This window comes from Triturus cristatus, chromosome 2_2, assembly GCF_964204655.1.
Source record: "Triturus cristatus chromosome 2_2, aTriCri1.1, whole genome shotgun sequence".
NCBI lineage: Eukaryota > Metazoa > Chordata > Amphibia > Caudata > Salamandridae > Triturus > Triturus cristatus.
Genome location: NC_140582.1, coordinates 516,545,267 through 516,560,388, shown reverse-complemented (window position 1 = coordinate 516,560,388; position 15,122 = coordinate 516,545,267).

Sequence of the window (15,122 nt, the reverse complement as noted above, 5' to 3'; positions counted from 1 at the left end):
TTCGCACGGGTTATATTGCCCCATCTAACGTGCCTTCCTCGATGTGTATGTTATAACGCACAGCGCTATGCCATACATATTACAATCTGGGATCCATATCTTTGTCACAGTGCATATGCAACGTTACACTCCCCAGCACATATTTTATATTACAACTTTAGAGACTAGTTATGTTACACAACACTGCCCTGTACATATTACACCCCAAGGCGCATATCACATAGCACGCGCTAGTGCCTGTGCCATCTCGCGCTCTCCAATGAATCTGTCATTGCGCACAATGTATTGCATATTATATTTCACGCCCCGGTTCATCTTATATCACACTTTTTGGTGCATAGTTTATACCATATACTACATCTAGTTTTCATTTTCAATCGTGCTCTCAGGACTATGTTCTATATAACACTGCGTCCACCTACCCTTTTCACGGGCATTACATTTTGCGATGGGGGTGGAGGGTCGGGGGGTGTTTCTGCCAAGAGAGCCCGGAGTCACAGTCACAAACGTCCTCTTCTTCTTGAATAAAAGTGAGATTATGCTGCATACTTGTTCATATTTTAAGTAGTTCGCCCAGACACACATTTTAAAAACAATAAAGTTCCTAATACCCACCTTCTCTGAACAGTTAGCTTGCTGCCCCATCCACCTCCTCCCTATCCTCTGTTGTCTGAATCTATGGGCTAGCCTCCTCCCTCCTGCCATGCATGGTCTGATGTGCTGCCACTGCCCTCCATTTAGCATGATGTACCAGTCCCCTCCTCCTGCCCTCCATTGCCCAATTCTATGGCCCATCATTGGCCTCCTGCTTAGCCTCTGTGCTTAGCTTGCTGCCCCTATTCTCCTTCCCCCTCACCTCCGATGTCTTTGTGCATGCCCCTGCTCCATCCTTTTTGCCCACTATGTTCCATGGACCTGCCACTCCTATCTACTCTGAGTGTTCTGTTGAGCTGCCACTCCCCTCCCACCTGCCTAGCATTGTCAGATGACTGTAACCTGTCCCTGCCACCTCCACCCTGCCTGTCCACATGCCATGCCCCTATCCCCTTCCTCCTGTCCTCCATGGTCCATTTTACTGCCACACCCTTCTGCCCTCCCTGATCTGTTGTGCTGCAACTGCTCCTCCTGCCTGCCCCGTGCGGTCTGTTGTGAGGCCCCTTCCCCTGAACTCTCTTGTCTGTGCCCAGGTCCTGACCCTCCCTTCTATCCTCCATGGTCCTTTGTGCATGCCCCTGCACCCTCCTTCTTGCCCATCATAGCCATTGTGCTGCCACTAACCCTCCCGCTTGCCATGCATGGTCTTCTGTGCTGCCATGGCCCCTCCCACCTTCCCTGTGTGGTCAGGTAGCTGCCCCTGACCCCCTCCCACCTTCCCTCCATGGTCTGTGTGTATGCCACCATAGTCTCATTGTTGCTCTCCATGGTGTGTCTTGTTTCTAGTGCCCATCCTGCCTGACCTCCATGGTCATCTTGCTGCTCCTGCCCTGCCACCTTGCCCCCAGCCCTCTGTTTCCATGTGCAGACCCCCTATTCCCTCCCTCCTGGCTTGTCTGTTCCATTGTAATGCCCCTGATCCGTCCCTCCTGCCCTTTATGGTCTGTTATGCTGCAGATTTCTCTCCTGTCTGTACATTATGGTCAGCTAGCTACCATTGCCTCTTTCCCATCTGTTCTCTGTTGTCCATGTGCATGGTCCTGTCCCCTCCCTCTTGCTTTCTATGGATTGTTGTGCTGCACTCCAGTCCCGCATGCGCTGTGTGGTGTATTGTGCTGCTGCAAACCCTGATGCCTGCCCTGTAGGGTCAGTTTGGTGCACCTCTCCATGTCCCTCCTGTCCTCTGTTATCCGAGTCCATGTCCCTACCCCAATTCCTCCTGCCTACCATGATTCAATGTACCATACTTGCGAACATTTTGAACTTGGTAAGAGGGAGATTTTGAAAAAAAACTGGGGTATTGATTTTCCCCTTTAAGTTACATTGAAAAAGAGGAGATTGTAGACAGGAGACAGATCAAATAAACCCCATTTGAGCTTAAAAACATTGGACGTTTCCTGGCTGAAACGGGTCTTTTGGCATGTATGGTTGTACTACCACTGACTCTGCCTTCTGCCCACAATGGTCTATTATATTGCCACAGCCTCTCTTGCCAGTCCTGTATTGTTGGTTTGTTGCCCCTGCCCACCTTTCCACTGCCCTCCATAGTCTGTTGTGCTGCCACTGCCCTTCCTGCCTGCCCAGTGTGGTCAAATTGTTGCCTCTGCACTCTCCTACCTGCCTTCAATTTTCAGAGTCCGTGCCCCTGGCCTCTGCCTCTCAACAGTTTCCCAATGAACAACTAGATTTCTAACATTCTATATTTATTACAAAAGTGTGGAACGCCTGACGTCATCTTGATGTAATCAAAACTGTAATACCTAGAGTATTTCCTTTAGAAATTACATATATGAGAGGGTCTTATTTGCATCAAAATTATGGTTAGTGCTCTAAAAAACTAAAATGAGGACATATTTTCTGAGTTTTCAAATAGCGACAAAGAACTTTTAAATTATTTGTAATCTTTATGTTTTTTTATCCAGTTGACCACTTGATTAAATGTTGCACCTTGGCAAGAGGATATGGTGTTACTTCCAGAGCTGCAGACTTTGCAACTGGGGAACCAGGTTGGAGTTTCTGCTTCAGCTCAACATTCTGTAATTGTAGTCAAATCACTTAATCTCCCCATGTCTACAACCAAAATGAATTTGATCTTGTGTGATGTAACCAATGCTCATGGAAAGCATTCCAATACCTGACAAGTCTGCACTATATAAAACTGCAAATACACAAAAAATAAGTGTTTTGCACACTTCTGTCATTGGGCTACATGTGGGCTACATCTGGGTGATATTTGTGCTGCATTTAGGCTCTTTTGTGTCTGGTGGCCATCTTGGGAGATTTATTTGTTATGAAGTTTCCTAATTTCCTCATTTACTGCAGTCTCCTCAGTAGGAAATGCTTTCAGTTTTTTACTTTGATTCCATCAAGAAGGTATTCAGATATGTCACACATTTGCCATAAATTCTGAATGTTAGCACTCTAGTTGCTCATTAGATCACTGTAGTAAAGCTACTGTTCACCACGGAAGTCTGCTGCTGGTATTCAAAGTGCATGTTTCAGTCTGCATGTCAGAATTTGTTTATTAAATAGAAGAGGATTTGAGAAGTCAAAATCTGCCCTAAATTTTCTTTCTGCAGAACTAATCATCATTTCTATGGCAAAATGAACCCCCTCATTTTGTTCCTTTGTAAATTAAATGTTTTAAGTGTTACCACTTTATTCCAATCAAGATGGCTTCAGGTGTGCCATACTTTTGTCATAAGTAAGACTGTTAGCGCTGTAGTTGTTCGTTAGAACACTCTGGGACATTCTGTCATTGGGATATACTGGTATTAAAAGTCCATGTTTCAGTCTGCATATCAGAATTTTTTAATGAAATAGAAGAGGATTTGAGAAGTCACTCAAATTGTGCCCTAATTTTCTTTCTTCCGCACTAATCATAATTTCTATGGAAAAATGAACCCCCTCATTTTGTTCCTTTGTAAATTAAATGTTTTAAGTGTTACCACTTTATTCCAATCAAGATGGCTTCAGGTGTGCCATACTTTTGTCATAAGTAAGACTGTTAGCGCTCTAGTTGTTCGTTAGAACACTCTGGGATATTCTGTCATTGGGCTATACTTGGGCTACATCTGGGTGATATTTGGGTTACATTTGGGCGCTTTTGTCTCTGGTGGCCATCTTGGGAGATTTATTTGTTATGAAGTTTCCTAATTTCCTCATTTACTGCAGTCTCCTCAGTAGGAAATACTTTCAGTTTTTTACTTGGTTCCATCAAGAAGGCATTCAGATGTGTCACACATTTGCCATAAATTCTGAATGTTAGCACTCTAGTTGCTCATTAGATCACTGTAGTAAAGCTACTGCTCACCAGGGAAGTCTGCTGCAGGTATTCAAAGTGCATGTTTCAGTCTGCATGTCAGAATTTTTTTATGACATAGAAGAGGATTTGAGAAGTCAAAATGTGCCCTAATTTTTCTTTCTGCAGCACTAATCATAATTTCTATGGCAAAATGAATCCCCTCATTGTGTTCCTTTGTAAATTAAATGTTTTAAGTGTTACCACTTTATTCCATTCAAGATGGCTTCAGGTGTGCCATACTTTTGTCATAAGTAAGACTGTTAGCGCTCTAGTTGTTCGTTAGAACACTCTGGGACATTCTGTCATTGGGCTATACTTGGGCTGCATCTGGGTGATATTTGGGCTACATTTGGGCTCTTTTGTCTCTGGTGGCCATTTTGGGAGACTTATTTGTTATGATGTTTCCTAATTTCCTCATTTACTACAGTCTCCTCAGTAGGAAATACTTTCAGTTTTTTACTTTGATTCCATCAAGAAGGCATTCAGATGTGTCACAAATTTGCCATAAATTCAGAATGTTAGCACTCTAGTTGCTTATTAGATCACTGTAGTAAAGCTACTGCTCACCAGGGAAGTCTGCTGCTGGTATTGAAAGTGCATGTTTCAGTCTGCATGTCAGCATCTTTTAATGAAATAGAAGAGGATTTGAGAAGTCACTCAAAATGTGCCCTCATTTTTCTTTCTGCAGCACTAATCATACTTTCTATGGCAAAATGAACCTCCTCATTTTGTTCCTTTTCAAATTAAATGTTTTAAGAATTACCACTTTATTCCAACCAAGATGGCTTCAGGTGTGCCATACGTTTGTCATAAGTAGGACTGTTAGCGATCTAGTTGTTCTTTAGAACACTCTGGGAAGCTGCAGTAGAACACAAAGGAATCAACTGACAGTCTCTGCCCTTGTTGGATGTACATGTTTTACTGAGAATGTCAGACTTCATTCTCACATGACTGAGAAATATAATGTGAATTTACAGAAAATATGCTCTCAGTTAGCTTATAGATCACCTTCCAAACCTCTGTGGGAAAAGCATGAGAAAATAGTTTTCTCTCAAACATGATTCATGATATCACAGCAGAAGGCTTTTTCACATGGTAAAATCACCTTAGAACACACCACAATTCCTAAAATGAGTATGGTACCATCAACAAATGATTTATAATGTAACTAAAGTCTTAAAACCTTCTATTAACTGCAATGCTTTTTAATGAGGTGCTATCATGTATATTGGTCCCAAGATGGCTGCCAACACTTCTTGGATGAAGTGCTGACAGCCAATCAGATCTCACGATGAGATGTGTGGTTAGGCTCCGCCCAGATATATATGTGATTTTACTTTTGATTTTCTCAGGAACTACTGAACGGATTTACACCATTTGAGCAAAAGGCACATGCCTGACCTGAGGACTACCTCTTTGCCAAATTTCAAGTAATTCTGTTCAGCCGTTCGGGCTGTACCTTCGACTAAAGGTCCTATGGGAAAATGCATGGGGAAAACGCGTTTTGGGACCCCCCTTTGTTCTCAGCCCCCGCTTGACGAATCACCCCGAGACTTTCAGGGTAGGAGCTGAGCGGAGCGCCCCATTAGTTTTGAAAGTTTCACGAAGATAAGTCAACCGGCGCCAAAGTTATTCAAAATAGAATGTTCAGATTTCCTATGGGAACTCGGTCCTAACTATAACTATCTACTGGCGACCACCAGTAGATAATATATATATATATATATATATATATATATATATATATATATATATATATATATATATATATATATATATATATATATATATATATATATATATTTCCACACACTCTCCTGTGCATATACCGCTGCCTTCCACTTGAGAGTCGCGTCGCCTCTTTTGGACCTCACAGGAGTAGGTCCCGTAACTTTCCTCCAATATTCCTTTACCCATAAAGGATGACGACGCCTTGTGTAGCTGGCTCAAAATTACTTTATTTTGGCCTTCTCGAACGCGTTTCAGCTTACTAGCAGCCTTGCTCACCGATAGTTTGAAGTAGTGGGAGCCGCCATTTTAAAGCATATTACATTGCGTGACACTTGAAAACTACAACACAATAAACAGTATAGACAGACTTGTAGTTCATTCAGGTATTTTCCTTATTTGCCTACGCTCGTATGCGCATTCCTCTTTATCTAATTCATTCAAACAATTGGCTTTATAATTGATAACTAGCCAAGCTAAATTCATATTGAGCACAATACAATGGTTTTGTTAAAAATATCAGGAAGAAGCCGTACCTACTATTATTACGGTCCCTTCCAATGGCAAAATCAACCTGTTTGCTGTGGTGTTATATACAATTCTAACAAACGTTTTGCCCTTATCGGCATACTACGCCATTATACAAACAACCTTACATAATTATAAAGGGATTGTAATTGTATTACTCATTGTAGCCCAAGTGGGCAGATTCTCCTGATTTTCAATTAAGCCCTTGTGGGCTAGCTGGCCTAAATTGCATCATGCCCATGTCTATTATTTTCTTTGATGGAACCACATTTTTTTGATCTGCAATCATGGAATACCTTCCCAACTACTCCGTCTATAAAGTGCATTAATAAAAACATCATCCTTATTCTACAGTCAATATTAGGCAGGTTTCTATAAATTCTGCAATTCATTACATCTTATCTACAAATGCGTATCCATGTCTTCTTCTACATTGAGGCCTTCCGGTTGCTTAGTATTTAATTCAATAATATAGCGGGATTCTAATGTCCAGAGCTTTTTTTCTCGATTCCCACCTCGGATACCTTTTTCCACTGAATCTACCACGTAATAGGTAAAACCTGTTGCATCCTTGTTATGAAATTTCTCAAAATGATGGGCCACCGGTTAAGTCCGGTCCCCATTCTTGATTGCCCTCAGATGCTGCAGTACTCGTTTGTGTACCTCCCAGATTGTGCTACCCACGTACCGCAATCCACAAGGGCACTGCAGGACGTAGATAGCAAAATCTGTCTTACAGTTGAATTTTCCTCTAATCTTCCGCATCTCATTGGACAGAAAGAGTTCAAATAACACATAATATACTAGCCACAAATAAGCAAGGACGACTAAGAATCAGATGTGCTCACCTTGCATATCCTTATTTGTATATAAGTATATATACAAGAAAGCCCCTCATGTGGTCCCTAGTATATTATGTGTTATTTGAACTCTTTCTTTTCTTTGAGAACACTGAACAAATATTTGTCTCTATATTTGATTACAAGGAGTTACAATTGGAAAATATGCTCCCTTGCAGTTTTCATATACATACTTTTAATATAAGATTTAAGTACACTTTTGGTAAAGTGTTTTTGATCTGCCTTTATTCTTATATATTATAAATATGCTTTTCCAGTATTAAATCATTTAATTATGTTTTCTTAATGAAACCTTGGATACGTGGTAAGGCACTCAGCATTACATATGGGTGTTCTTTTCATATTTTTATTGCTTTTTCTTTCAGATATTTAATCACATATTGCATTGATTCTGTTGCAATAAGTTCCATTATATTGGTCATCTTCTATTGGTATTGCGAGGTTGTATATTTATTAGGTGAGACCTCTCAGTTGTAAGAACAGCATTTATGACTAAATGGCAGTGATTATAAGTATAGTTATTTATTTAGGTTTTTTGATTTATTATCTGTTCCAGCTATAGGAATATAATTTTCTTTCTATGGCCCTTCTTTTCTTGAGATGAGACGTGGCTTCTTTGTGGATCATACAAACCCTTTTTTGGGGTAACTTACCCTTCAGTTAAATAGGTGAGATATAACTAGTTACTACTTCTTTTGTTATTATCTCCTTCACGCGGCATACTGTGTACCTTGTGAACCTACTGCTTGCACCTTCTTTGACTGTTTTCACTGCCTATCGGTTTATTGTGTGTAGAGGCAAGATAGAACAATCTTTTGTGTTATTGATAATGGGCACGTGTGCTGCTCACTTCCCTTTTCCTATTAATTAGAATGGGATTAAACTATATTATCATATTAGTTTGGATTCTATGTGCACCAAGTGTCTTATTATTCTATTTGGTTTTTCCTCAGGAAGGATGTATTACTCTCTTGCTTTTTCCCCTTTTTTCCTTGTCCTTTTTCTCCCTTACTATTTTTCCTGTTATTAATATGAATAGGAAAACCCTGTTTTAATATTGTAAAAATTGTGTGTAAAATGGAGTTTTGTCTAAATGTTAGGAATTTGTTTAAATTGTTGTGTATTTTTAATGTAATGTCTTTGTGAGCTTTACATATGTATGTATATATTTACATGTTAGAATGTTTTTACATTTGTGCATGTTTTTATGGGCCATCCTATTCTAAGATTGACTTGTGATATATTATCTGTTCGTATCAATGGTTGTCATATATGTATATTTGTAAATGTCTGTTTTCTTTTGTGATTACTGCAGCCCTGACGAAGTTCCTGCTTGGAACGAAACGCGTTGGCTGTGAGCTGTTCGTGTTAAAATTATCAGAATAAAGAAAGAATTATTATTTTCTTGGACTACCTGATTCTGTGTTTAATCTCAACGAGTGCACCTTCCCTCTTTGATGAACACACATATATATATATATATATATATATATATATATATATATATATATATATATATATATATATATATATATATATATATATATATATTACCTACTGGCAGTCGCCAGTAGGTAGTTATAGTTAGGACCCTGTTTCCATAGGAAATCCGCAACATTCTATTTGGAATAACTTTGGCACCGGTCGACGAATCCTCGCGAAATTGTCAAAATAGGTGGGGCGCTACGCTCCGCTCCTACCCTGAAAGTCTCGGGGGGATTTGTCAAGCGGGGGCTGAGAAAAAAGGGGGGTCCCAAAACGCGTTTTCCCCATGCATTTTTCCATAGGACCTTTAGACACAGCTACAGCCCGAACGGCCGAACAGAGTTACTTGAAATTTGGCAGAGAGGTAGTCCTCAGGTCAAGGAAGTGCCTTTTGTAGGTCTGGTGTAAATCTGTTCAGTAGATCCTGAGAAAATAGCATTTAAATCAATATATATATCTGAGCCAGCTTACGGTGCGCTTACCGTGCGCTTACGGTAAGCTTACCGTACGCGTACGGTGACGTGCGCGAGCGCGATTCTGATTGGCTGTTAGATCTTAGTAAACATTCGAATCGGTCGAAACCAGGAAGCGGCGGCCGCCATTTTGTGTGTTTCACACAGAAAAAAAAGGGTGATAACTTGAAAAGGGGGCAAGGAAGAGAGTTACAGACCCCCTAACATTTGAAAGGGGGTCAAAGAAGGACAGAAAAGTACAAAAAAAACATTTATTAATTTTAAAAAAAAATCGCGAGGTACGCGTACGGTAGGAAAAAAAAAAAAAAAAAAGAAATAAAATTCAGATTTAAGTGTTTAGATATTAGGGGGCTCTAAAAAGAGCCGTTGTGTTTATGAAGTGATTTTTTAGTGGTACCTACAAGTAAGTACCGATGCAGAGTCTAACGTTCAAGAGGAAGACTCTGTTCCCTTCATCAGTGAAGTGTACACCATCTCCTCTATAAATGTCTTGCATGTCGTAACGCAAGTTGTTGTGGTAAATGGAACCCATACCATAGTCTCGGAGGAAAGCAGAAACAGATTTGTTGACGTGCTTTCTTGCTTTGTCAATCTGCAGACAAAAATGATTGGACCAGTTCCATTTTTGCCTTTGGCATATGTTAGAATATGCAAAGGCAGTTTTAGGCAAAAGTGAAAACAGTTGTGCAAAGGTCTCCTTCATAAGCATTTCCAGACCTAGCCAAGTCAAAGTGCCTAGGTCATTGCCACCACAGTGCACTATTATGAGGTCAGGGTGTTGGATTTGCATGAAGGATTTCACCAATGGCATCAATTGGTGCCACTTTAACCCTCTCTGACCAATCCATTTAATGTCTACATTTGGCAAAGCAAGGTCTCTCACCATACCTGTTTTCTCTGCATACTTTTCACTCCAGAAGACATAGCTGTGCCCTACAATCCACACTGTGAACATCTTAAAAGGAGAACTGGATGCACTCAGCAGGTGTCTTTCAGTAGAATTGGAAAAAAAATGAAAGACAGTTTGGAAATGGAGGCATACATATTTTTTTTTTAAAAAAGAACTGATTGGCTGTTTCATACCATTCTACACTAAAAACTAGGCTGTATGTGTAAATTTATATAAGCATGTTTTGTATTGGTACAGAAAAATGTGTTACCAAAGAACAGTACTATGGATTTGCTGTTAGGTTTGAAAAGTCAAGCACTCCTGCTCTTTGGAAATGAAACATTGTGTGGTGAACTTCTGACCTAACTCTACACAGCAGTGTTTCAAGAGCTGTTGCTATGGTAGCAGGCAGAAGTCAAGTTGGGGGAAGGGTACTAGGCTGAAGTCAAGTTGGGGGAAGGGAACTTTTGGAAAAGGGTTGGTTTTCAACCAATAGAAATGTGTGATTACATTTGAAAAAAAGGGGGAAGCACTGAGATTTGAAATTAACATGTATATGTGTGGAAAAAGAGAGGGAAACATTGCCATTATCTGGTTCTGCTGAGAGGAGAGAGGTGTACAGAACAGAGATCCTGGCTCTGATAATCTGCTGTTTGAGTGCCACATTTCTTTCACAACTAACTAATTTTAAAGGTGAGTTATGAGTTTGAGAGGGGATGTATATGGTAAATTAAGAAATGAATAATAGAATTGGAATTCCTTTTGTTGAAGTTGTGTTTATCGTTTTGTGTTTTGGGAGAAATTTAAATGTGAGGAACATGTAAAATAATATGGACTATGTTTTCACCATAAAATAAGGTGTATTGTTATAAATGAGGAATACTTTTAGGGTTTGAGGTTGCAGTCAGTAATGCAAATACATTCAGCATCACTAAGGCTGGTTGCCTTTGCTGGAGTGTAGTCAGTCACCCAGGTTACACATGTTTCTGGTCTCAAAAAGCTGTTTGGACATGTACTTTTTTCAGAATCTGAAAAGTGGATTCAAAATGTGTCAGACTGTAAAAGTACTTATCACTTGCAAAAAAAAAGAGTAGTAAGTGTGCTTTGAAAATTGGCAAAGAAATTTTGTTTTCTGACTAATATGAAACCATGACTCTGTGTGCAAAGAGGAATTATAGATAGAGATTTATTGCGTATTACTCTGGTAATTTTACAGTTGCATTAGATGGAAAGGGGGAGCTATTTTTTTCTGCAGAAGCAGACTCTTAGCACACACCCAGCTGCTTATCCTGTGGAATCATGCATAGTATTCACAACCGAGTGGGGTTTGAGGTTGCAGTCAGTAATGCAAATACATTCAGCATCACTAAGGCTGGTTGCCCTTGCTGGAGTGTAGTCAGTCACCCAGGTTACACATGTTTCTGGTCTGAAAAAGCTGTTTGGACATGTGCTTTTTTAAGAATCTGAAAAGTGGATTAAAAATGTGTCAGACTGTAAAAGTACTTATCACTTGCAAAAAAAAAGAGTAGTATGTGTGCTTTCAAATTGGCAAAGAAATTTCGTTTTCTGACTAATATGAAACCATGACTCTGTGTGCAAAGAGGAATTATAGACAGAGATTTATTGCGTATTACTCTGGTAATTTTACAGTTGCATTAGATGGAAAGGGGGAGCTATTTTTTTCTGCAGAAGCAGACTCTTAGCACACACCCAGCTGCTTATCCTGTGGAATCATGCATAGTATTCACAACCGAGTGGGGTTTGAGGTTGCAGTCAGTAATGCAAATACATTCAGCATCACTAAGGCTGGTTGCCCTTGCTGGAGTGTAGTCAGTCACCCAGGTTACACATGTTTCTGGTCTGAAAAAGCTGTTTGGACATGTGCTTTTTTAAGAATCTGAAAAGTGGATTAAAAATGTGTCAGACTGTAAAAGTACTTATCACTTGCAAAAAAAAAGAGTAGTAAGTGTGCTTTCAAATTGGCAAAGAAATTTTGTTTTCTGACTAATATGAAACCATGACTCTGTGTGCAAAGAGGAATTATAGACAGAGATTTATTGCGTATTACTCTGGTAATTTTACAGTTGCATTAGTAGGAAAGGGGGAGCTATTTTTTCTGCAGAAGCAGGCTCTTAGCACACACCCAGCTGCTTATCCTGTGGAATCATGCATAGTATTCACAACCGAGTGGGGTTTGAGGTTGCAGTCAGTAATGCAAATTCATTCAGCATCACTAAGGCTGGTTGCCCTTGCTGGAGTGTAGTCAGTCACCCAGGTTACACATGTTGCTGGTCTCAGAAAGCTGTTTGGACATGTGCTTTTTTAAGAATCTGAAAAGTGAATTCAAAATGTGTCAGACTGTAAAAGTACTTATCACTTGCCAAAAAAAGAGTAGTAAGTGTGCTTTCAAATTGGCAAAGAAATTTCGTATTCTGACTAATATGAAACCATGACTCTGTGTGCAAAGAGGAATAATAGGCAGAGATTTATTGCGTATTACTCTGGTAATTTTACAGTTGCATTAGATGGAAAGGGGGATCTATTTTTTTCTGCAGAAGCAGACTCTTAGCACACACCCAGCTGCTTATCCTGTGGAATCATGCATAGTATTCCAACCGAGTGGGGTTTGAGGTTGCAGTCAGTAATGCAAATACATTCAGCATCACTAAGGCTGGTTGCCCTTGCTGGAGTGTAGTCAGTCACCCAGGTTACACATGTTGCTGGTCTCAAAAAGCTGTTTGGACATGTGCTTTTTTCAGAATCTGAAAAGTGGATTCAAAATGTGTCAGACTGTAAAAGTACTTATCACTTGCCAAAAAAAAGAGTAGTAAGTGTGCTTTCAAATTGGCAAAGAAATTTCGTTTTCTGTCTAATTTCAAACCATGACTCTGTGTGCAAAGAGGAATTACAGACAGAGATTTATTGCGTATTACTCTGGTAATTTTACATTTGCATTAGATGGAAAGGGGGAGCTATTTTTTTCTGCAGAAGCAGACTCTTAGCACACACCCAGCTGCTTATCCTGTGGAATCATGCACAGTATTCACAACCGAGTGGGGTTTGAGGTTGCAGTCAGTAATGCAAATACATTCAGCATCACTAAGGCTGGTTGCCCTTGCTGGAGTGTAGTCAGTCACCCAGGTTATACATGTTGCTGGTCTCAAAAAGCAGTTTGGACATGTGCTTTTTTCAGAATCTGAAAAGTGGATTCAAAATGTATCAGACTGTAAAAGTACTTATCACTTGCCAAAAAAAAGAGTAGTAAGTGTGCTTTCAAATTGGCAAAGAAATTTCGTTTTCTGCCTAATTTCAAACCATGACTCTGTGTGCAAAGAGGAATTATAGATAGAGATTTATTGCGTATTACTCTGGTAATTTTACATTTGCATTAGATGGAAAGGGGGAGCTATGTTTTTTCTGCAGAAGCAGACTCTTAGCACACACCCAGCTGCTTATCCAGTGGAATCATGCATAGTATTCACAACCGAGTGGGGTTTGAGGTTGCAGTCAGTAATGCAAATACATTCAGCATCACTAAGGCTGGTTGCCCTTGCTGGAGTGTAGTCAGTCACCCAGGTTACACATGTTGCTGGTCTCAAAAAGCTGTTTGGACATGTGCTTTTTTAAGAATCTGAAAAGTGAATTCAAAATGTGTCAGACTGTAAAAGTACTTATCACTTGCCAAAAAAAAGAGTAGTAAGTGTGCTTTCAAATTGGCAAAGAAATTTCGTTTTCTGCCTAATTTCAAACCATGACTCTGTGTGCAAAGAGGAATTACAGACAGAGATTTATTGCGTATTACTCTGGTAATTTTACATTTGCATTAGATGGAAAGGGGCAGCTATTTTTTTCTGCAGAAGCAGACTCTTAGCACACACCCAGCTGCTTATCCTGTGGAATCATGCACAGTATTCACAACTGAGTGGGGTTTGAGGTTGCAGTCAGTAATGCAAATACATTCAGCATCACTAAGGCTGGTTGCCCTTGCTGGAGTGTAGTCAGTCACCCAGTTTACAGATGTTGCTGGTCTCAAAAAGCTGTTTGGACATGTGCTTTTTTCAGAATCTGAAAAGTGGATTCAAAATGTGTCAGACTGTAAAAGTACTTATCACTTGCCAAAAAAGCAGTAGGAAGTGTGCTTTCCAATTGGCAAAGAAATTTCGTTTTCTGCCGAATTTCAAACCATGACTCTGTGTGCACACAGGAATTGTTTTAGATATTTAATTTGTGAAGGTGTAATTGTGATTTTCACTTGTAGGAAAGGGGTACATAGTATTTTAAGATTTGAAAAGATCATAAAAAATGTATTAATATATTTAAATAAAATAAAGGCATTTTTTTTTAGTTTTTTTCAGGTATTGCTGAAGAGCAGTGAACAAAATTTAAGATGCCTACAAAATCCAGACTATGGAAAAACCACAAAAAAAACTATATTTGAAGACAACTGGAGGACCTAAGTTAGTTGGAGATGCTCATGTTGGGAAAAAAAGAAAGTCTTCTGGTAAGCAGACAAAAGATTTTTTAAACAACATCTTCAAAAAAAGGAAAAATGTACAAAATGTCTGTACTGGAAAGAATGTTTTAAATAGAAAACAACAGGAAAAAATTGAGCATTTAGTTAATGCAAATATACCTTCAGAAACAATAAAGATTAACTTAAAAAGAAAAACAGCGTTTAAAGAGATACGTAGAAAAATGTTTCAGAGAAGAGTTATGTCCAATTTGATAAAGGATGTGAAGAAATATAAGAAAAAGGCAAAATTTTATAAGAGAAAAAAAGAAATTGAAGCCATTGCAGCAAAGGCATTAGAATTAAAAAGGAAACTATTCATTTTAATTTTGAATAGGATGCGTACATTAGATAAAATGGTCAATGTACTGAAATCACAAAGCAAAAAGAAAAGACTAGTGAAAAGAACAAACTTTTGTAAAGTGTTTTTAGGAGAATGGATGCATAGTTCAAGTAGTGAACCTTTTTTTAATGAAGAGAGTTATTTTCAAAGTAATAGTTTGCTGCATGCAGTTGACACCAGAGGTCGTGCTTATGAAGTGAAAAATGGTTGTATAATGGAGAAGGAGAAAATGGTTCCAAGAGATGAGGTACAAGTGATGGCGGATGAGGCTATGGGGAGACGTCCTAAAGCCCCAGTGTACACTTGGAATTGTAGTAGTATTTGCACTGTGCGTCAGGAATCTATTGA